The 25,556-nt window shown below is 36.9% G+C and overlaps 1 protein-coding gene across 2 annotated transcripts in view; it reads right to left on the bottom strand.

Moving 5' to 3' along the window:
- grm4 (glutamate receptor, metabotropic 4) overlaps nt 1-25,556 on the bottom strand; it is a 217,491-nt gene that overhangs the window by 95,846 nt on the left and 96,089 nt on the right. The window lies entirely within an intron of this gene.

The following is a 25,556-nucleotide window of genomic DNA, read 5'->3' on the forward strand; positions in this document are numbered from 1 at the left end:
ACAGACGGTCTAGGTGAAGGGCACCTAATCATAGGCGGCAGCTTTGTATGAAATTAATGTGACTATCCCTATGCATTGCTGCGAGCCATGCATGTATACACACACGTTTGCATAATTATATTTGACTGGTATAAGCAAAGGTCAGAACTGGCGTTTCTCTGATAAATAGCCATTTGTGAGGTGTATTTATTGTAGTCCTTTAAATCAGATCAAAAGCAATTATTTTATTGCATTGTTGGCTCTCATTAGATACAGTAAATGATAGGAAATGATTTATATAAATGGTAAAGATCTAAATACTGCGCTTCCATGCGTCAATGAATGAGCAAAACGCAAGAAATAAGCTATCTGCATCTGGTGCCGGTGGCATCGGGCGAATCAGAAGAGGTTTGTGGACAAACTAATTTGAAACAAATATCCTTCTTCCATATCTAACGGCTTCTCAACTGGTATCAGCTGTTGTTTACACTGATAGTCAGTGCAATTTTCACATCTGTTACTGTCAAGCTGAGCGGGGCAGCAAATGGCTGAGCTGTGAGAACAGAATGACAGAAAACGCTGCGTAATTATTGAACAAAACAGATTGGAACATATTCTAGCCTGGCAAATAGTGTTATAAGTCAGCCATTGTAGCAATTTCATAAGCCTGGTCCAATTTTCAGTGAATATTTGCCTGAATAATTAGGAGCGTTGGTCTAAATATATAGCGCATATTTTGTCATTGTATATTGACATGAGCATGAGTGTTGTGATGTGTTCTAAGCCATCGAGCTACACCTTATTTCTTAATCACTGGATCCCAAATGTTGTGCTTGCTTTGTGATGATGCACAATCAATGGCTCTTTAGCCATACTGCATGACCAGACAAGCCCATTCACAAAACTGCAGCATCTCTGGTGCTCACAGAGGCGTTTAGAAACTCAATCTACCCTTTTTGAAGGCCGTGAGCTAATTGAGAAATCTGCTGGTGCATTGGCCAAGCTTCCCGCACGTCTGACAGTGTGACAATCTGTTCTGCCTTCAATGGAATGTCTCTATAGTGACTTCCATTCACAAATGGATTACTTTAACTGCAAACCTAGATTTTATTAGACATCAACTGGCAGCTGTTTTCCAAAAAATATTTTTAAAAATTATAAATATGTTTATTGTGACTAAAACATTATTTAAAAAAAAAAAATCATGTTCATTATATTTATTATTATGCACTGTCCGGCCAAAAAAAAAAAAGTTGCTGTTTAGATTTAAATGGGCAAATGCTTAAGAGTCTATGATTGGATCATAATTTCAGTGATTATGATTGTTTCTAGCATGTTATATGTTTGGCGATAAGTCTTCTAACCATAACTGATGGACCATAACCATGTAGGAAGACACATCATGGCCATATTGGATGACAATGTCAAGATTCATCAGGCTCAAACTGTGAAAGAATGGTTGGGAGGGAGACATATGAATTGGCATCTTCAGAGTCCAGACCTTAAATTCATTGAAAGTCTTTGGGATGTGCTGAAGTAGACTTTAAAGAGTGCTTGACTCTTGCATTGTCAATTCAAGATCTGGACTTAAATTTGATGCACCTCTTGATGAAAATAACATCACAACATTTATTTCCACCAAGAGGTGCATCAATTTTTGGTCAAGATCGTCATTCTGTTAAGTCTCCTCCAGCACATCCCAAAGACTTTCGATGAAAGGTCTGCACTCAGAGGTGCCAATTCGTGTGTGAAAAATGATTCTTCATGCTCCCTCCCAACCATTCTTTTACAGTTTGAGCCTGATGAATCTTGGCTTTGTCATCCTGGAATATGGCCATGATACATCTTCCTTCATGGTTAAGAAATGAAAAGCACACTCCATTAATTAGGGTTAGAAGAACTTTTGCCAAACAAATAACATGCTGGAAACATAATAATCACTGCAATAGACTCTTAAGCATTTGCCTATTTAAATCCAAACAGCGACTTTTTTTTTTGGCCAGGCAGTATATATACACTGCTGTGCAAAAGTCTTAGGCATGTCAGTATTTTCACCCCCCAAAAAATGGTTTTAAGCCAGTTATTTATATATTTTGCTGTAGTGTGTCAATAGAAAATATCAGTTTACATTTCCAAACATTCATTTTTGCCATTAATTGTAATTATCCAGTGAGATTTTTAAATGCACAAGGAGTCTGACAACAGCCAGTGCTCCACACGGAGATCTGATCTCTGCGTTTAAAACAGCTTTTGTCTAGGTACACTCGCACATTATTTTTCAGGTAGCTTTGCAGGTCAGTTTCTTCAAGCGTCTTGTAGCTAATCACAGACAGATTTGATGATGGTGAGATCAGATCTCTGTGTGGAGCACCGGCTGTTGTCAGACTCCTTGTGCATTCAAAAATCTCACTGGATTATTACAGTTATTGGCAAAATGAATATTTGGAAATGTGAACTGATATTTTCTTCTGACACGCTACAGCAAAAGATATAAATAACTGGCTTAAAACCCTTTTTTGGGGGTGAAAATACTGACGTGCCTAAGACTTTTGCACAATATTGTATATTTAATTAATCTTTTTTTCAGGAACATACAGGTGCTGGTCATATAATTAGAATATCGTGAAAAAGTTTTTCATTTTTTTATTGTAAATTATTTTAAAAAATGAAACTTTCATTTATACTAGATTTCCTACATGTAAAGTAAAACATTTCAAAAGTTTTTTTTTTTAATTTGTTGATTAGAGTGTACAGCTAATGAAAGTCCAAAATCCAGTATCTCAAAATATTAGAATATTTACATCTGAGTTTCATTAAATGACCATCCCTATAGTATAAATTCTGGGTATCTCTTGTTCTTTGAAACCACACTAATGGGGAAGACTGCTGACTTGGCAATGGTCCAGGAGACAATCATTGACAAAGAGAGTAAGTCACAGATGGTCATTACTGAATGTGGTGGCTGTTTACAGAGTGATGTATCAAAGCATATTAAATGCAAAGTTGACTGGAAGGAAGAAATTGGGTAGGCAAAGGTGCACAAGCAACAGGGATGACCGCAAGCTTGAGAATACTGTCAAGTAAAGCCGATTCAAACACTTGGGAGAGCTTCACAATGAGTCAAATGAAGCCGGAGTCAGCGCATCAAGAGTCACCACACTCAGACATCTTCAGGAAAAGGACTACCAAGCCACTTCTGAAACAGAAACAACGTCAGAAGCATCTTACCTGGGCTAAGGAGAAAAAATAATTGGACAGTGAACAGTGGTCGAAAGTCCTCTTTTCAGATAAAAGTAAATTTTGCATTTCATGTTGAAATCATGGTCCCAGAGTCTGAAGGAAGACTGGAGAGGCACAGAATCCAAGCTGCTTGAAGTCTAGTGTGAAGTTTCTGAAGTCAGTAATGATTTGGGGGGGGGGGCAATCAATGACGTCTGCTGGTGTTGGTCCATTGTGTTTTATCAAGTGCAAAGTCAATGCAGCCATCTTCCAGGAGATTTTGGAGCACTTTATGCTTCCATCTGCTAACAAGCTTTATAGAGATGCTGATTTCCTTTTCCAGCAGGACTTTAGCACCTGCCCACAGTGCAAAAACCACTTCCAAGTGGTTTGCTGACCATGATATTACTGTGTTTTATTGGCCAGCCAACATGCCTGACCCCTGAATCTATGGGATATTTTCAAGAGAAAGATGAGAAACAGTCGATCCAACAATATACAGATGATCTGAAGGCTCAATAGTGCCTCAGCAGTGCCACAGGCTAATCACTTCCATGCCACAAGTCACAAGTCATTTGCTGTAATATGTGCTGCCGACCAAGTATTGAGTGTACAAATGAACATACTTTAAAGAACTTGAACTTTTCTGTTTTGAAAATCCATTTTTTGATTGATCTTAGGAAATATTCTAATATTTTTAGATACTGGATTTTGGACTTTCATGAGCTGTATGCTCTAATCATCAAAATTAAAAAAAAAAAAAAAAAACGTTTGAAATGTTTTACTTTACATGTAGGGAATCTAGAATATATGAAAGTTTCATTTTTAAAAATAGTTTACAATAAAAAAATGAACTTTTTCACGATATTCTAATTATATGACCAGCACCTGTACATATATATACAGATAGGCTACAATAGGAAATTAGGGTACACGCAAATATTTAAATATGCTTTAGATGCTGTGTAAATGTACACAAAAACATTACAAATAAATTCTTATGAGATGAGGCTGGACAAACAGCCTTTGACGTCGAAAACCAAAGATAGAGGATGCATTCTCCCTTTCCTCTCCTAAATGCACAATTATATGGTTTGTTGCATTTAATCGCTTATGTTTAGCTTTGTTTTGACCTTATCAGAACATACTTGACTCACCAAATGAGAACCACTGACCTCAATACCAAATTCACCTGATGCTTCTGTGCAATTCTGAAAAACCTCCTCCAACAGGCAATCCATATGGACTGAAAAACTATATATAAAACATGGTGTGTGTGTGTGTGTGTGTGTGTGTGTGTGTGTGTGTGTGTGTGTGTGTGTGTGTGTGTGTGTGTGTGTGAAATGTAAGATGGTTAATTAATCATGATGTGGCACACCTTTGAAATTCATCGTTCATCACGCATACATCAAATAAAAAGTTCATTAATAAGCAGATTTGGCTCTATAGCTGAAGACACTGACTTACTGTGAATAATATTTCCCAGCATGCCCCAGATCTCTATTTAATATCTCCATCACTCAGACCTGACCTTTGTAGATTTAGTGCTCTTTTGCACACTGGAAAATGGCAGCTAGTAATGCTTATCTCCTTTAGCATCTCTGGTCTCCTGGGAAGACTGTCACCATGTGTTTCCTTATGGTCAATCAAATTATTATGGGATTCATTTTCGGACTGAACTCCCAATGCTTGACTGAGGGGATCCTTCTATGTATTTCCACAGTAATGAGGCTCTCAGGTAGCACAGCTCTGGGTAATACAGGCGGACGAAGTGATGAATTGGAAATTGGGAATATCATTTGGAAAAGGTCAAAGTACTGATCAGAGGTAAAATGTATTAGTTAGGAAGGGCCTCTAGTTGGGGAAGGTACAGTAAGGCTTTGTCAGTTCATTATCTTCTTCAAGCAGATCAACATGCCACTTGTTAAGGTTGACAGCATGAGAGGAGCTTATCGAAGCGAAGGCTCAAAGAAGGTTTCGGATATAGGCACTGCAGGGGAGCCAAAACCAAGCAATCTAAACAGAATCGATTCAAAATATCAGCTTGTTTTTTCCAAGACCTCTAAAAGACAGGAGAGCCATTCGCAGATTTTGTAAGTCCCTGTTATTTGAGAGCATAAATATAATAAAGTACTCCTTATTGCAAATATTTATAATGTTTGCTTGTATTGTCTGGGTCACTTTTGTATAAAAACCCTGGTACAGCACATTAGGCCTTAATATTGTAGTAAAGCTGCCTTGAGGTTTAATCGCCTTAAACAAATTGCCATTTTTACATTGTTTAAACCAGTTGTGCTGGAAATTTTCCCAAATCAACCTCTTTCATACTCTTTCCCCCCTCTGTTTAAAGAACATTAATCAAGAAATTCAACCACGAGAATGTGTTAATCAGCACTGTCAGTGAGAAATGTCAAATCATCCACACAGAGTTTAGAGACCATCGATGAATGATGGTTTTACAGTCGGCTACACTGAAGAAATTAATAAGATCCTGGTGGAACAGCCAACATGATAGCACCCTAAAGGATCGATAGCAAGCCTAACAATGGCTTACGGAAACACTTGTTAGCTCCTCTTGTTTGTTTCCCCTGTTTTCATCTCATTTAGTTTCATTAAAAGCATGACATATGATGGAAAACAATGAGTTGGACTGTGAACTTAGGCTACATTGAAACACACCCAAAGGAATATGACTCCATATAGCTCATCTGAATTGGAATTTTGCTACTACTGTGGTGAGAGATGTCACCACAGCCCTTAGATAAATAGGGTGGCCGTGGAGGCAATAAAAACAAGATGTGTGGGATAAACCCACTGTTAGAGAATTCCTCAACGACACTGCCTTGCTAGCTTTCTCAGATGGATAAAGGCGTAAATTATAAATGCTCACAAGCGGCATCAATTATTCAGAGTTGCCTCGATGCTCTAGAGCTCTCAGTGGCTGATGTCGGTGAAATATTGGCAAGACAAAATACCACCTGCTTAATTATGGTGATTAGCTTTGGGGGCCATCTCAGCCTGCCTAAACCATACATTCTTACTTATCTATTTGACTGCAAATTGAACCACTCTAGATGACGCATTAATAGCATGATTGTTGCTGATCTATTTGTTGCCGGGTCAAATCTTCCCTTGAAAATTACTCAACGTTGGTGTAATAGCATGTCACCACTGCCATTTAAAAACCATACACAGCCAAATCTGATGAAATAAATATCCCACGATTAGTTGCAGTGTGGTTTAACCAATTATAATGGGAGCTTTAACATGCAATGCATAAGCAATATATACTTTTCCCTCTTTTATATGCAATGGCTATGAATAGGAATCTACTGTTCCTATTCCTACGTACCAAACTACTACTATAGAGCTACACACAGTACAATTTCTGCAGGAATGCATGGAATTAATACAGTATACAACAGAAAACGCTGAGTACTGTATCCCACAATGCAATGCACTCACCTTGACCTGTCATTGCCCGTGTAGCAAATATCAGCGGAGATTTTATTATAGAATATATTTTCTACAAAATTAGATTGTACTGACAAAATTTAAGGCGTGATAATACAAGATTTGGATTTAAATGCAAAAAAAAGGGAAAAAAAGATGATACTGAATTAAAAATGCAACATTATGAGGTCATATGAGGCTACAAGAATATTACTAGCAAACATTTATCATTGCATATTGTTTATATACATTACCGTTCAAATGTTCAGCGCAATTTTAAGTGAAACTTTATTTTGATGGTCCACTTTAGACATTATAACTATAAGTAACTTTGCAACTACATGTTAACTAACTCCATTAGAGTATTAGTATAGTGTCAGCTTAATATCTGCTAACACTTTATTTTGATGGTACCCCAAAAGACATTCTGACTATAAGTATTTTTGCAACTACGTGTCAACTTATTTTACTAACCCGAACACTAATGCTGCATTCACACGGTGCGTCGGCGTCAACGCTTGATGGAGGGCGTGTCTGAAGCTTGGTGCTGACGTGACAGTCATAGTGACAACAGCCAATCACATTACTTTCCGGTGTTGCGTGAATGTAATTGGCTAGCAACTGCTCTAGGGTATTTGCATAAGGCAATCTGATTGGCTGACGCCTGCATTGGTGCTTGAAAAGTTGAGACATTTTCAACTTCTGCCGTGAGCAACGTGAGTAATGTGACGCAACGGAACCCACAATTCAGTTCGGCAACGTGTGACGTCACCCATTCAAAGTAAACGAGAAGTGGTAACGCCGACGCCCTGTGTGAATGCAGCGTAACATCATAACAGTCTACTAACAGTTTACTATAGTCTATGAATACTCTAATGATAGTTAGCTGACATGTTGTTTCACCTTGTTTTCAAAACTGATAAAAATAAAAAAATGTTTTTTGAGCAGCAAATCAGCATATAAGAATGATTTCTGACAAATCATGTGACACTGAGAACTGGAGTAATGATATATATCAGTGGCATGCGGTCCATATAAGCCATTTGTGGACTCGGCAAATGATATTAACATTATATGAGCTGCTGCCAGATCTCGATCGCGAAAATCACATTGTATTTGATACAAAACTAACTAGACTTGGCCTATTTTAATAGTATTTCATTTTCTCCATAGAGAATTTTATTTTTTTTTTTTTTAATGAAAACTTGTGAAAACTTGTTTAAGACAGCCCTGCTGTAACTAGGCCTATCATAGGATGTTAATTGACAGTCTGTGCGTTTGTTAAAAGTCATAAGTTTGCACAATTTCAATTTATTTTGAACGAATACTGATATTTTTATTTATTATAGCCTACTAATATTTATTATAATTACATTTTATTTTTTTTATTCAAAGCTGCAGTAAGTATTTTTTCTCTTTGTCATCATCTCTTGTTTGAAACCTGCAACTGCAGTCATATGCGGAACAGTTATCTGTACGTGCGTTGTGTATCGGCACAGCTCGTCAGTGCGGATGAATCTAACGCTTGCTGTCAGTCACTGCACCGGTGGATACTGAACTTCAGAATCACAGATTCTACGGCTTGAAAGTATGACCAATATAGGAATTTTCACTGAAAAATATCATCTGAACAAGTAACATTTCTTCCACTTTTGTTCTGACCAACTGAGGAAAAAAGCATTAGGCCTACAATAAAGTTTGATTAAATTGATGATTAAATCTAACAATCGCTTAGCTCGGATCATGCCAAACCATGCAAATTATTATTACTGTTATATTGTTCTCAAATTGTTAAAGGTGCCATCGAAAAATTTTTTACAAGATGTAATATAAGTCTAAGGTTTCCCCTGAATGTGTCTGTGAAGTTTCAGCTCAAAATACCCCATAGATTTTTTTAAATTAATTTTTTAACTGCCTATTTTGAGGCATAATTAGAAATGCGCTGTTTCTGCTGTGGCCCCTTTAAATCACGCGCTTTCCACCCCCTCCCGAGCTCTCGACTCTATCACTGAATAAACAAAGTTTACACAGCTAATATAACCCTCAAAATGGACCTTTACAAAGTGTTCATCGTGCAGCATGTCTAATCGCATAAGTACAGTGTTTATTTGGATGTTTACATTTGATTCTGAATGAGTTTGATAGTGCTCCGTGGCTAACGACTAATGCTACACTGTTGGAGAGATTTATAAAGAATGAAGATGTGTTTATGAATTATACAGACTGCAAGTGTTTAAAAATGAAAATAGCGACGTTCTTGTCTCCGTGAATACAGTAAGAAACGATGGTAACTTTAACCACATTTAACAGTACATTAGCAACATGCTAACGCAACATTTAGAAAGACAATTTACAAATATCACTAAAAATATCATGTAATCATGGATCATGTCAGTTATTACCGCTCCATCTGTCATTTTTCGCTGTTGTTCTTGCTTGCTTACCTAGTCTGATGATTCAGCTGTGTACATCCAGACGTTTTGCCCTTGTGTAATGCCTTGATCATGAGCTGGCATATGCAAATTTGGGGGCGTACACCCCGACTGTTACGTAACAGTCGGTGTTATGTTGAGATTCGCCTGTTCTTCAGAGGTATTTTAAACAAATGAGATTTATATAAGAAGGAGGAAACAATGGAGTTTGAGACTCACTGTATGTCATTTCCATGTACTGAACTCTTGTTATTCAAGTATGCCGAGGCAAATTCAATTTTCAATGCGATGGCACCTTTAATGTTAACAACATCAGCATTGCTATGACTATGTGTATTTAGTGAATATTAGCGTTACCTGTAGATTTCAATTTCTGTAGCCACTCAACCGTCCAAAGTCTTTTGCTTTTGACTACGGGTGAATCTCCAGTTGTCACTGATGATTGTCATTTGGACCTTTCTGGATTACAATCCACCATCAAAATGATAAGTTTAATTATTTCAGCTGCTGTGAGAAAAGGCTATAAATGATCCGCTACCAGCAGCGTCCTCACGTGATAAAACCGACTAGCCTGGATGGGACTCCTTCCTTTCTGTTTACGGACGTGACGTAATGACGCACAGACGAACTGCTGCATGCTCGAATTTCCCGCGGAAATCCACCATGTCGCTCTTATTATAAAACATTATTACAAGCTTACCATTGTGAATCGAGCTAAGATAATGAGATAGTTTTGAACACTGGCTGGTTATGTATGTCATGATCACCGTCTGTTCCTGTCACTTCCGGACTACATTCCCCATAATCCTCTCTGCCAGTCACATGCACACACTCCACACTAATCACCACACCCAGCTGCAGCTTATTACCAGGACTATAAAGGACTTTCACACACACCACCTGACCGCGAAGTCTTGATTCACCCTGTGTCAATTCTGAGCGTTTGTATCCTGTTTCGCCTGTCTGTTATTGATCCTGCCTGTTTCCGGTTTATGATTCTCTGCCTTCTGCCTTTGGACTGTTTATTGTTACCTGGACTGTGAACGATATCTGCCTGCCCTGATCTACTGCCTGTATCCTGACCACGATTCTGCCTAGCCCTTGCTGTTCCTGTTTGCCCCTGCTTTGACCCTGCCTGTACGACCACTCTTACTTTAAATAAAGCTTGCAAATGGATCTCTGCCTGAGTCCCGAATCGTTACAATGTACTTGCTCAAAAATTGATTTTGGATCATTTTTAACCAAAAAAGTTACGGACTGCAGCTTTAACATAGGCTGCTCATACTTATGGTGTTATACTTATTTTTAATTATTAGTTTAATAAATACTTCTGGCATACATTTAAATTGATGCAAATGGTGTTTTTTATTTGACGTGTCTGTCGTGTCCTAAACCTAGCGGATTACAAAAATACAGCATATTTTGCAAACACACCCTTCGTATGTCGCGCCTCCGTCGACTTAATTATCACAAAAGCTCTTACAGGTGCTTGTGAAGGCATGTCTTAACAGGTAAATATGGGCTACTCTCAATAAAAGGTCCAACATATTAGAAATACTTTTCGCTGTGTTGCTATTTGTCATGAGCAAGCAAATGAGTAAACCAACACTGAGAACGCGAGAACGCATATTAGCTAAACCCATTCAACGTAACTGCATTTTTTTACATGAAGCACCACCCAGCATACCTGGTTAAAAAAAGTCACCGCTCGCCACTGATATATATATATATATATAGCTGTAATGTAGTTATAAATATTTTCTTTGTATATAGCCTCTCTTATTGTTCAGGCACTCCCTTTCATTACCACAAATCATTTGAGAGAACTGAATGCCTCTGCTGAAATACTGTAGCCACTCGATTGCCCTCCAGAGTCCTGGAGTCATATTTTCTTTACATTTTGTTTCAGGCCACCCCCACCTTCTTGACCTCTAGATGGGTAATTAAATCTCTGCCTCCACACCTAGCCATTTCCTCTGGTTTCAACACTTCGGTACAGAACAGTTATTATCATTCATGGAAGGTCATGCCACCCCAGACATTTCCCCAGCAAAAAGGGAAAGACTGACCAATGTGCTGAATTCATCATTGTTTTTATTGTGTTCTTGTCACAGACCTTTTGTACTGTAATATGCCTGCAATGCTCTCTCAGTGGGTCCTCCATCCATTCAACCCGCTGTGATTTTCACCTTCTTTACAAACAGATGCAAAATGTGGAGCCCACAGAGGCCTGTGCAAGATTGCATTGTATACAAAATGAAGTCTGTTCATTTAACACATTAATTTAGTGCAATCAATTAAAGAAAATAACACAAGTAACAATTAATCATGCCACCTGACCCATACAGAGTGAATTCCAAAGATGTTTTCATCTGCACAATAATGTAATATATCAATATTTTGAAAACTTCCAAATGAAGAAAATTCAAAAACTGTTCATGCAATTAACTTGATTAAAAAGTAGAACTGATTAGCAGCCCTACAGTAAAAACAAAACATCACAAAAAAAAAAAAAAGTGCTCAGATGGAGCGAATACTAGAAATGAAAATCACAAATTAAGTCCTTTTGCTCTGCCAAACTAAGACACGTTTAGATCTCAGCTCAGCACTAAGAGCTAAAATGCCCTTCTAAATGTCAACAGCAGCATAAATACACACGCATTTGCAAACACAAGCACATTGTTTTCAGTTTTGTCAGGCATTTTTGGAGAGCTGCTCTGGATGGTTTTCTCTGCGTGTTTGTGTAGTTAAAAACTGTGTGTGTTCGTCCTGCAAATCTATATGGAGCTGGATGGCGATCGACTCCAAGTCAGCAGATCAGCGTTGACTTTATCACTAGATAGAGGGCAGCTGGCCCATCAGGAAGAATGACAGTTCACAAGTCGCCGGAGGGGCTTAGCGCCTGCTCTTAACAGTCAGCCTGCAAGGCTTCGACACAGTGTCACAGATCACTCCAAGCTCCTCTGCCTCATGAAACTGCCCCTGAATCATAGGCACTCAAACTACCACACATAAGTAATGATAGATGGCAGTTGTCGAACGAGAGCTAAACTGTTGGCTTATTTGCTCTTGTGACAGCGGAAATGAATATAGTTGCTTAGAAAAGTCACGGCTCTTAAGTAATTCATAACAATCAAGAGTACGGTGAAGCAGAATCTGTAATTTGTCATGCATTAACACTGCTCTTTTGTCACAGTGAAAGCTTTGCGTTATCGCTGGCTTATCACTGTTATCACAAAAACTACAGTATTTACGGTTCGCTATCGTTGGCGGGTGCAATGTTCAGACGCTGGAGCTGATAAATGGTCTTTGTTATGCCAATATTCCAAGCACTGCTAACCACACACAGGGGAAAGGGACTGGGCAAGCAGTTACTGAGAGTTTATCAACTGCAGAGGAATATGTGGCAGTACTTTTTTTTTTTTTTTTTTTTAAATCATAATTCAGCTCTCGGTATATTCATTAAGAGCTGAAAGCATTTTTTTTTTTTTTACCCGGAACTTTGGATTTCCATAAGCTCATTAGTGATCATGTTCCTGCTACGGATCAGCAGGGTTGGGGCAAGTCGTTATTATGCAACAGCAAGGCTACGCTGTTTAAATAGGAATATTTTAATTAATAATGCCTTTGTGCGCAAACTCATTCAAATTCTAGGAGTGAATGAATACTCTAAATCTTGTTACATTCAGGATGAGAGTAGAAATATATGTAGGTTATGGTCTTTTCCTTTCCCTTAAATAATGTGAATATTTTAATATTCCATTGCTTATGGTCTGTGCTCTCCCCGATGAAAATTTTATGTAAAAACGCATTTAAACGTGAAAGACCTAGGTGTGTGGGTCCAAGGTATTTATTAATAAATAAAATCACTTTGCATTATATAAAATGATCAAAAATGTAACAAATGTGATTCCACTCATACGTCGAAACAGTAATGGATTTCATCGTGTTTGAAATATTTTAAGAAACAGGTCTTTGAATAGCTTTTGAAGCAAAAACAGAGCATTTCACACTATTATTTATGCATTTTTCCCCACGAGACAAGATGCAATGTCTTGGCAATCCTGTTGTCATGGCATTTCTTCTGTACTGATCATGAGTTTATTATTGATTTAAAGGGATAATCCACCTTGACATGACAATTCTGTCATCATTTACTCACCCTTGTGTCACTCCGAAACCTTTTGACTCTCTTCCATCAAACACAAAAGGGAGAAATTCTGAAAAATGAGCTTTTGACTATGTGGTGTATTGAAAAACTAAATACGAGACATTCCTTTTAGTTGTAGCTTCCAAACTGATCAGCTGATTCAGTTCCCAAATTAGACTGATCTGATTCTGAAGTTCAACTCACTGACTCAATGATTAATTTACAGCAGCCAGCAGCTAAGGAAAGATTACCAGTCTGTTCTTCACACAAAGCTATCACATGAATTCAGAAGTTCACCACTTTTACAGTGCTTTTGCATTCTTTTTGAAGCTTGAAACCCAGTTGCATGAAAAAGAAGACCTTTTCCTCTGATTTAAACATAAAAAAGCATGTCATACAGCTTTGGAAAACATACTGGGGAAAGTAAATGATGACAAAATTTACATTTTTGCTAAAACTATCCCTTTGATGCACATAAGCATCCTTCTAATTCTATGCCTATCTAGACACATGCAGTAAAAAGTCGAATCCATAAATTTTGCATATATGTTTCTTCAGGCTAACGGGCTCTTGATAATCACACTATCAATCATCAGAATCATTAGATAAGTAAAAGCAAGAATGAGGCTGCTTCCAATTTCAGATGCAATTCAAGGGTCAACTGCAGTTCAAATTCATCCAGCGATGGACCCGATTAAGAATGAGAACCATTGTGGGTCTAAACCACTAAAATCGCCATAAAACTGAAATTGTGACATTTGGAATTGGAGCTCTTTGGCATGTCCCAGTCTTCTATTAATGACACAGCAGAAATATTGAGCCTAGAGCCATTATGTTGCAATGTTTCTCAATGGCACTATGACAAGAGGCTGAACACAAGCTGCTGCTCACCGAATGTATTCACACCAGCAAATAACCTAATTGGAATCAACTCCACTAATTTATTTAGAAAATTAAGCTGGATTCAATGGGCCTCATTTATCAATCTAACATAGAAACGAGCGCAGAAATCATCTTTTGACAGGGTTCATGTGTGCACTGTAAACGATTTCCGTTGTTTTCACAGTATTATACTGTGTTCTCAACAGTTCCCTACTATAGAATCTGAGTACAGCATATTACTGTAGATTTTGTCGTTTTCACAGCTTGTTACTGTATTCTTAACAGTTTCCAACTGTATAAGCTGTGTACAGTATGTTACTGTAGATTTTCAATGCATTCTGGGAAAATATTAGCCTACTGTATATCTACATACAGTAGGCTACTAAATAACCACGAAAAACAACCGCACACCTCCTCACGCATGACAGACTCATCATGAAGATGAAAGCCCACTTACAGTATGGTAGGTTAACTTTTCTCTTTTTTTCACTTTATGTTTTATTCTGATGTTATTTCCAAGATATAAAGCTGCGTTTTAGTTAATACGTTTCCATAAAAATACGTGAGTAAGTGTTCATTTTCTGGCATTTTCCCTCCTGCAGCGTGGTGAAGATTAAAGTCCGAGGACGGAGTAGCCTACGTGACATTGGTAGGTGGGTATACTTTAAAACACATGTAATTGCCTTATTTGTTTTATACAAATGTTATTTGCAAAGTATAAATACGTTTGAGTTAATAAATATATGTATGAACATCGGAGCGGGTGAGTATTTCCCATTTAAGCCGCACTAACTAGAATTTTCCTCACCCAGCGGCGCTGGCAGACCGGCTGGACCATCGCGAGACAGGCGGGAAGAGTCGTTGTGAAGACAAAAAGCCTACTACCTGAAATTGGAAGGTCAGCTTTAAAACGCATGTAAGCGCCTTTTTTTTTTTTTTTTTTTTTTTTGGTTTTATACCAATATTGTTTGCAAGGTATAAATATGTTTGAGTTTATAAATATCCTTAAGAACATCGAAGCGGGTGCTCATTTACCTGTTAAGCCGCACTAAGTAGCTCTTTCCTCCCGCAGCGGCGCTGGCAGAGACTGGCTGAACTAACTTGAGACAGGCGGGAAGAGTCGTTGTGAAGACGAAAAGCATTCGTGAAAATGGTAGGTCAACTTTAAAACGCATGTAATCGCTTTTTTTGTTTTGTACCAATGTTGTTTGCAACTTCAAGGTATAAATATGTTTGGTGCTGGTGCTCATTTCCCAGTTAAGCCGTGCTGACAGCATTTTTTTTCCTGCAGCGGCGCTGGCAGACGGGCTGAACCATCGTGAGACGGGGGAAGAGTCGTCGCAATAAAGAAGACCCTTTTCTTTATAGCATGTGGTTTAAAGATGTAAGATGATATGTATTCGCTGGTTATTGTTGTATACTGCTACTAATTAAGTACTTTAACTCTTCGAACTTTTATTTTTATATTTCCAACATTTATTTTCCACTGGCACAATGTGTTAATGTGATTTTAGTGGTATGACTTTAATTGTATTTTGTTAATTGATGACATTTATATGCTGGTAAATTTCTGTATTGAAGTTCAGAGATGTAAAAGATGAAACCTAAATAAAGTTGATGCCAAGCAATAACTTATGTTATTGAATATACTACAGTAAAATTAAAATTAAAATTAACTATAAAAATAACTACAGTAGTTTTAAGCATACTGTAAAATATAGTACTGCATTATACTTAATGATGTACTTTATTTTACAGTATGATTAAAACTACTGTAGTTATTTTTACGGTAATTTTACTGTGTGAAATACAGCAACTACTGGATAATTGTTGCCAGTAAGTTACTGTTAATTTGACAATAAACATTTTACAGTGTGATTTATCAAACATTTGTATGCTGCCAATCCTATGGTAAGAATGATCGTACGTTGATAAATGTGGCAACTGAAAACAATCATCATTTAAATATCACACCCCAAAAAATTCACGGTTTGGAAGCCTCACCCCTAGAGTTTACAGCACGGAGAAATGTAACCTGGACAAGAAGAGGGAGTAATCTCATAAAAGAAAAATTCATTTTATACCAAAACACCCATTTACCTCGTAATTGCAAACAATTACATTAATTTACATTGTAGTTCCCTTTGCAACAAATCTTTTAAGTTTAACTTAACGCCTATTCAGAACAGAACAAGAATGAAAAAGAAGTTATAAAATTATATATTAAACTATAAAATAAAACATAAATTAGATAGTGACATTCATTGTAAACAACACACAGTGGGTACGGAAAGTATTCAGACCCCCTTAAATTTTTCACTCTTTGTTATATTGCAGCCATTTGCTAAAGTTCTTTTTTTTTCCTCATTAATGTACACAGAGCACCCCGTATTGACAAAAAAAAAAGTAAGTTGTTGTGGCTTCACAACAACTCTGTGACTGTTCTTGAATGGCCCAGCCAGAGCCCTGACTTAAACCCAATTGAGCATCTCTGGAGAGACCTAAAAATGGCTGTCCACCAACGTTTACCATCCAACCTGACAGAACTGGAGAGGATCTGCAAGGAGGAATGGCAGAAGATCCCCAAATCCAGGTGTGAAAAACTTGTTGCATCTTTCCCAAAAAGACTCATGGCTGTATTAGATCAAAAGGGTGCTTCTATAAATAAATCTGCAAAAATGTCAACAATTCTTTTTGTTTTTCTGTCAATATGGGGTGCTGTGTGTACATTAATGAGGAAAAAAAATGAACTTAAATGATTTTAGCAAATGCCTGCAATATAACAAAGAGTGAAAATTTTTTTATGAGGGTCTGAATACTTTCTGTACCCACTATAAGTCAAGCCAAAATATTTTTTTTAGGCTAAAGTGAAACTCATGGGCTCACCTCTCTCATTTGGCAAGAATCCAAATATGTTTCTATATGTAACAATTTGGTTGCTAAATTATTATTCATTATGTACACTACCGGTAAAAAGTTTTTGAATGGTAAGATTTTTTATTTTGGAAAGAAATTAAGGAAATTAATACTTTTATTCAAGCAAGGATGCATTAAATTGATCAAAAGTGACACTATAGACATTTATAATGTTGCAAAAGATTTATATTTCGGATAAATGCCATTCTTTTGAACTTTATATTCATCAAATAATCCTGAAAAAAAATGTATACAACTGTTTTCAACATTAATAATAATAATAATAATAATAATAATAATAATATAAATCAATAATAATAAAAAAAATGTTTCTTGAGCAGCATATCGGCATATTAGAATAATTTTTGAAGGATCATGTGACACTGAAGACTGGAGTAATGATGCTGAAAATCTGTGCAATCACTTGGATTTAATAAAGATATAAAGAAAACAAATACAATGCGTTAGAGTCACAAACATTTTTTTTCTTTTGTTAATCTGTTAATTACTTAAATGAAATACAGTCAAACCAAAAATTATTCAGTCATTTTTTAATATTTTTTCACTAGTGGGTGCAGGACACTATAGTTCATTTATGTAAGTGAGGATAGCAAAATAAAGTAAACTGTGACATATTATACCCAAAAATTCTTCATACAGTGGACAACCAGTAAAACTGATAAAACCAAAACTTATTCAGACACTTTGACCTGACCATGTTTTGCTTAAGTGTTATCTGACATAATTAAGATATTTTTTTTCTGACACAGTTTAATTCTGAGATCTTGTCATATTTTATTAAAAAAAAAATTAAACTATAGTGAATAAACTGTATTAATGAATTAAATGTTCAAGGTGTCTGAATATATTTTTGGTTTGTCTGTATGTGTCATGTAGTCCTATTTATTTTATTCCTTTATATAGCCTACTTAATTGTTTTCAGTTTTTCTCGGTTCACAGAAGCGCTGCAGGTGCGTGATGTGACAATGTGTGAATCCTCATGTTCTTTTGCTATTTGCGCATGTAAAGCTAATCCCCCGAAAAAAAAAAAAAAAAAAAACACACATTATTGTATGGTATTTTTAATGGGTCAGAAACACCCACCTAATCTTAACATTTTATGATCGACTATTGAGCTTCAGTTTTTTGTCAGGAAAATAATCTAAATGATCAAAATGCTTTCATTACAATTCTCCACCAGATTTACTATGCTGCACGCTAACTCAAAAACGTGCGTACATGAGCTGAGACTTGACGTGAGATTTGATCGTAGCCACCACTCACGTCCATATCGATAAATGTTTTGCATGTAAACGGCCCTACGCTCAGTTTTCTGTCATACGTTTGTTTCATAAATGAGGCCTAATGTGAATTGAGCCACATTTGCAGACAAGTCTAATTAAATTGGCAGTAAACTTAACTTTAAAATTTTATTTGAGATGAATGCGACTAATTGACCCAGATTTTGGCATGAAGCTTGAAACCATAAAAAAGTAATATACAAAATTGCAAAGACATGACACTGGCCCAAATCTCTCTTAGGAAATAGTGAATGCAGTCAGTCAGTCAGTCAGTCCAGAAGGAACACAGACCTTATTGTGCAGTAATGCACTTCTGCTAATTCACTCTTTTGCTTAAGGGCCACAAAGATGGTCCAGACACAACAAGACGACAAACCCACAGGGCTCCAAAGTAAAGGTCTGAAAAAAATAAAAGCGTATTTTAAAATAACATCCATATTGTAGCTCTTGTATAACTCAGCAGATAGTATAAAAACCCTTTCGAGTTTAGACCAAAATTAAATCCATTCTCCTTTTTTGTTTTTTTTTGGTTGGGTTTCGTGAGCTCTTTCAAGACCTTTATTTGTCTCTGTGATGCAAGTCTGATGCTCCATTAGTGAAAGTTGTCTTTTTCAATACAAGCTCGAGTACGATATCTTCGTACACTCATAGCTCTAAAAACTTGCCTCTAGCATGTAGCGGCTTTAAAGGCAAATAGAACACTCAAAAAGCAAGAGGTTATCAGATTGTGATGTAACCTAATAATAAACTCAACACCCAGTGGCCGGCATTTCCTGTTACACTGCCTGCAACCATTGATTTGTCTCTCAGGTTGCCATTTCAATTAGATACTGTATAGACTCCCCTCTCCCAGGGCAGTGGATTCAGTATTGCTCTCATTGTGTCTTAGTCACTCAACTGAAATATGCTGGTCTGTGCAGAAAATTATTCGTGTCTACATCTAGAAGTCCCAAAGCATGGCTGATAGCAACATAAATGTCTTCAAGACGATTAAGGCTAAAATATGGAGCAAACACACTCTCGTTCGGTTGCTGCGCAGCCTATACTAGAATAATTACGCTAATATATATTTATATCAATATCGATCCTGATACTACACTCTAGCGTGAAAATAATTGGTGAGACTTGTAAAACACCAGCAAGACAATTTCTTGTCACAGCTTTCACTCTCATAACGGTCGATCGATATCACGTTTGAACTTCTTGAAGCTGTTACAGCTGTCATCTAAATCTGGCAGGTGAATTGACGTGTATATGGTAATAATCCATATTCAATTTGGCTTTCTAATGCTTTCACTCTCAACGGATCAGTCACAACACAGTAGTTCTGATGTCTCTGATCTTTGCATGCATGGGATAACTTTAATGGATATGAGATATCTTTAATGCTTGTTTTTGTTACATCTGACCTCTTTCTTTTCTGAGTTTCAGTCTGTGATTTGTTAAAGTAAACACTGTAATCATCATAGAGAATGTGCAAACTCAAAAGTGTGAATAAAAACAAATCAGCAGGCCAAAATAAGAAAAACTGATTTGCATAACCCCTGTTAAACACTTTCAAGCTCTTTCTCCTCACTCTTAAGATAAGGATGTTACAATAAATGATAAAAAAAAAATGTAAAAAATGCAACACTAGCACCCTTGTGAGCATGAGATATGTATAAGCTCTTTTGCTGATGTTGCCTTTTGTAATATTGTTGGAGAATATATATTTTAAATATATTAAAATTACAAATTTAAACAAACATAAATTATATCCATTCTTTTATATTTTAGTTATAAAATTACTAAACATACATTTTTAAAAAAAAAATACTGAAATATATATAAATGTTTGGAATAATTACGATATTTTTAAAATATTTTGACTTGTGCTCACAAAGGCTGCATTTATGAGATCAAAAATACAGTAAAACCCATTAAAAATGTGAAATATTGATATCATTTAAAATAACTGCTTTCTATTTTTACATTGTTTATTATTTATTCCTGTGATGCAACGCTGAATTTTCAGCATCATTCAGCATCATTACTCCAGTCTTCACATGATCCTTCAGAAATCATTCTAATACGCTTATCTGGTGTGCAAGAAATACCATTGTCAATGTTCAAAACAGTTTTTTTTGCCGTCTAATATTTTTGTGGAAAACATGACACAATACCATTCAAAAGTTTGAGATTTTTTTTATTTCATTTTATTCAGCAAGGACCCATTGAATGAGTCAAAAGTGTATATATAATTTATAATGTTAAAAAAGATTTCTATTTCAAATAAATGCTGCTTTTTCTGTGCTTTCTATTCATCAAAGAATCCTGAAACAATTGTATCATGTTTTCTACAAAAATATGAAGCAGCAAAGATAGTTTTCAACATTGATAATAAGAAACAATAATAATAATTGAGCACTAATGATACTTATTAATAACTGATCACCAAATCAGCATATTAGAATGATTTCTGAAGGATCATGTGACTCTGAAGACTGAAATAATGTTTGCATTTTAATATTAACCTAGACTTTTAAATAATATAGAATGTATGGTAACACTTTAGGGAACACATATTCACTATTAACTATGACTTTTCCCCTCAAAAAACTCCTAATTTACTGCTTATTAATAGTTTGTAAGTTAGTTAAGGTTAGGTATGGGGTAGGATTAAGGGATGTAGAATATGGCCATGCAGAATAAGGCATTAATGTGTGCTAACAACAGCCAATATCCTAGTAATATGCATGCTAATAAGCAACTAGTTAAAAGACCCTAAAATAAAGTGTTACTGAATTATATTAATCAAAATGTTTTGTCATGATTACAATATAAAAGACAGTTAAATGAACAATAAATGCGATGTGTGTCAATCACACAGCCCTACAGTAACTTTGGTGCAGCTGAAATACCATAAAAACATGACTTTAATCAGTCAGGACATAAGATGAGAGAGAAAAAAAAAATGAAATGAAATGTGGTCATCAAAAGTTAGAGTAATTCACCAAGGGTAATATTACACAGCGGTAACCCGGTGCAGCGGGAATACTACAGACACGGAGACTGGTATTAATGCTGGTCTGTCTGACAAGGCACATTAGCACACTGGTGTGTATCTGTGTGTGTGAATTAGGGTTCTGTAAAATGAATTCTTCGTTTGACTGCCCTGCTGAGTCCCTGAGCAGGTCCCTACAATTATTAAGGGACCAAAGTCACATTAAAGGGAACATAGATCTTTTAATCCTTTGTTAAGCCTATTTCCAAGCTCAATTAGTGATCAACGTTAGAAAGTAACACTTGCATCTAGTGAGACTACAAGTGGTAAGTGTATAAAATACGACTGCATCAACACAGACAGAACGGAACGAACATCAATTAATGAGAGTTTTGGCAAGGCTCCTTGAGAACGACAACCTCCCATCTGCACTAATTGGCCCATCACAATCTACTTTGTTCAGGAAAAAGTACGTCATCTGCTTCCTTGCCCTCCATTTCGGTTACTCCCATTGCCGTTTTAGCAATTGTCCGTGTCATCTGCTTCAATATCCTTGTCACCATTTCAGTGGTCCCAACTAATCAAATTTTTCCCATCTTCCTTGCCACCGCCTGCCATTTTTTCCGAGGGCAGGTCAGATCCACCTCTAATCCTCACTGTCTACTTGAAGGTCATGAAACACTAAAACATGTTTTCAAGACGTTAACTGATGCGTACGTGCCGCGCATGGTAAAAGTCAATGACAGCCTGCATAATTTTTAACTACCTCAGTTTTCAAAGTGACTCATTCGTTGAAGTGACCATCATGTACACTTCACTAATGGCCCTTCGAATAGTATCCACTTCCCACAATGCCCTTCAAGGGAGGAAAAAAATGCCCTGAGGAATCCCATCCCCTTGGGACTTTGCGTGTAATGCCTGATTAGAAGTCACTGTCACATCCTCCTGTTGTAGCCAATCATATAACTGCCATATTTAAGCAGTACTTCAATGTGGCTAATATAGTATAATTCTTGTGGTTGAAGAGGTTATTGAATCTTTATTATTTATAATTAATTTCTATTATTTTTTATTTATTTATTTATGTTTGTGCTTGTTTATTTGAAGCTTAGCAGCTCCAGTAGAGCTGTCCAGTCATGGGAACTATGCACAAACCTTAATTAAACCATTTAATAATCAATTAAAAAGGAATTTATACCTGTATGATATTACGCCGTACCCACATTGGACCAGCGGTTCGGAAAATGGATGGATGACTCAGCTGTGTCGCCATTTTCTGGTCAGATGTGGGATTTTATTCCGTGCGCAACTCTCACAGTGCATTATGGGTATTCTCTAGCCATTGAGAGTACATCGGTTATGCGCTCGTTATTGCGGTGCATTGTGGGATTGAATGAGTCCACTCGATAACATCCACTATGGTTTCGGACACTGCTACAAATGGCTGTCCCCTGAAATAATGCCCTATTATTTAAGGGTATAGGGGGCGATTTTGGACACAGCCAAGGTTTGGCTGGCTAGAATTCTCCAGTTAGCTCCTGCTGGTAGATATTGCAAATACACCATTTTTCAGGCAAAAAGTGAATAGCAATTATTTCAGTATATTATAGTAGATGTTTTACCAGTGACAGATTCTGTGACACATTTTTAAAAATTGTGAGTTTAACATTTTATTTTATAAGGAATGAAATGGACCCAAATAAGAGTGGCTGGATCGCTGACAAAAGCCACTTCTACACCGTCAGGTCGAACGGTTCTAAGAATGGTAAGGAAAGGTACCTGTCAGTGTTCCCAACTTAGCGACTTTGTCACTAGCTTTAGTGACTTTTTTTTTCAAAAAAGATTTCCAAATCTAGTGACTTCTTGGACTATTATCTAGCTCCCGAGACTCACTGGTACGACCCTACAAGCGCGAGGTCTTGCTTTCCCACCGCAGGCACACCTGCTCTGTTCAGTGAGTGGCTGAGAGGAGCAGCGCATGCAGAAAAAAGAAATAGATATTCTGTTCTAAATTGAGCGAACACTGTATGTGTAAATATATTCAAAATCAAAGCAACTGTCTTTATCTTTACGTGTGTGATTTTGTCAGACAACATCATAAATGATTATAAATCAGGATTTCAGTGCAGAGCAGGAGCTTGGAAGTAACTGCTGGTTAACCTATTCGTCCCGTTGTCTGACAACAAGTCAAGTCACCTTTATTTATATAGCGCTTTTTACAATGCATATTGTGTCAAAGCAGCTTTACGGTGATAACAGGAAAATAATTTTGGCTGCACAGCAGCTCTAGAAGAAAATGGTGTCATTGTCCAGCTTAAAGGGTTAGTTCACCCAAAAATGAAAATTCTGTCATTATTTACTCACCCTCATGTCGTTCCACACCCGAATGACCTTCGTTCATCTTCGGAACACAAATTAAGATATTTTTCATAAAATCTGATGGCTCAGTGAGGCCTCCATTGATAGCAGATGCCCAGAAAGGTACTAAAGACATATTTTAAAAAGTTCATGTGACTACAGTGGTTCAACCTTAATGTTATGAAGTGACAAGAATACTTTTTGTGTGCCAAAAATCAAAATAACTGGGCGATTTCAATACACTGCTTCATGAAGCTCTAAGCATTGCGAATCTTTTGTTTCGAATCAGTGTTTCGAGGCATGTATCAAACTGCCAAAGTCACGTGATTTCAATAAACGAGGCTTCGTTACGTAATAAGTGTTTCGAAACGTTTCGAAATTTCAATGGTTCGCGAGACTTTTGCCGTTTGATACATGCCCCGAACCACTGATTCGAAACAAAAGATTCGTAAAGCTTCATAAGTAAAAATAATTAGAAGAAATATCTGATCATCCTGATCCCCCGTTCGCTATTTACATCTCATAAGTCTGTAAACTCTTGCGTTACACCAAGGCAACAGACGACTCATTTGTATTACATTCAAAAGAGCTCTGTTATCACCCCGACAGTGGAAAATGAAACCAGATCCATACCAGCTGGGCCGGATCGGCACGGAATGGAACGTTATGCAAACGATGGTGGAAAAGCGGCTAAAGATTGTTTCCACACGGACTCTTCAAGCGCTTTCATGACATTAGAAATGTCTGACAAAATTGTACAAAACTATAACGTATCTTAAATCACTTCCTGTCTCTGTCTTCCTGAGATTCAAGCCAATATGCACTTGAGAAAAATATGAAAGCTAACCCGTAGACATTAGAGAAGTGTTGTGCAAACGTAATGTAAACTGAGTTCAATTTCTACCTTATCTGGGGATCAGATGGATAGCAAAGTGGAGAGGCGCCTTGTTAGGGGACGGTCTTTTTATCCTGAAACATAATCTGCCTCGATATGTGGAAATGCTTCGGTTGAACATTTCCCTTGAGATATATGAAAGCAAACAAACTTCTATTCCAATAGCACGGCACAGAGTGTGCATTGACAATAGATAGCAACACACTTTTCCAATAGATTCAAGTCGATTCAAGAGCACTCCGAGATTCTTATAGACCCCTCAAGGATACAGGAAGAAGACAGATGCGTTTCTGCATTACATGAAGAGAGCTGAACGGAAACCATATTTAATCCTGCTCTCAGTAGCATTGTCTGACAGATTCCTCCATCTCTAAGTACAGGGCAACTATGTGCGACTGAGTTCCATTTCAGCAGCTCGAGATGGAGGAAGCAACACGACCGAGTTCAGCCGAGTGCCTCCCTATGGAAGCCTCATGCATTTTTCATGCAGACGCATGCCTTTGAAAAACCCAACACAATAATTTCCATCACTGCTCTGTTCTTCTGTAGTGATGTATATGTTCTTTGGCTGAGAGCGAGATTGCATTCCCTCTCTCCATAGAGCCATGGATGAACCCAGATGGCTGAATAAGAACAAAATGAGGTTCCTGTATTAAAACACAATTCATTTACTTTACGAGTTTCCCAGTGTGGATGAATAACGATAAAAATGATAAATATCTATAGCTCATAAATAAACCTAAATAGTCAAGGATTGTCAGAGCTAGTGGCTTGCTGCTGCTTGTTTGAGTATTTTCAATACAATTTGTAAATATTTTGTACATAAATGTATAATGTTTTTTCATGTAGCCTAAATGATGGTGCTTCTTGTATTAAGATCTAAATGAACCCGTTTTAATTAAAAATCTTATTCGAAGTAACATTACGGGTTCAGTTAAACTCAATCAACAGCATTTGTGACAATGATGATCAATACAAAAATAATTTC

The sequence above is a fragment of the Megalobrama amblycephala genome, linkage group LG8 (genome assembly GCF_018812025.1).
Source record: "Megalobrama amblycephala isolate DHTTF-2021 linkage group LG8, ASM1881202v1, whole genome shotgun sequence".
Classification (NCBI taxonomy): domain Eukaryota; kingdom Metazoa; phylum Chordata; class Actinopteri; order Cypriniformes; family Xenocyprididae; genus Megalobrama; species Megalobrama amblycephala.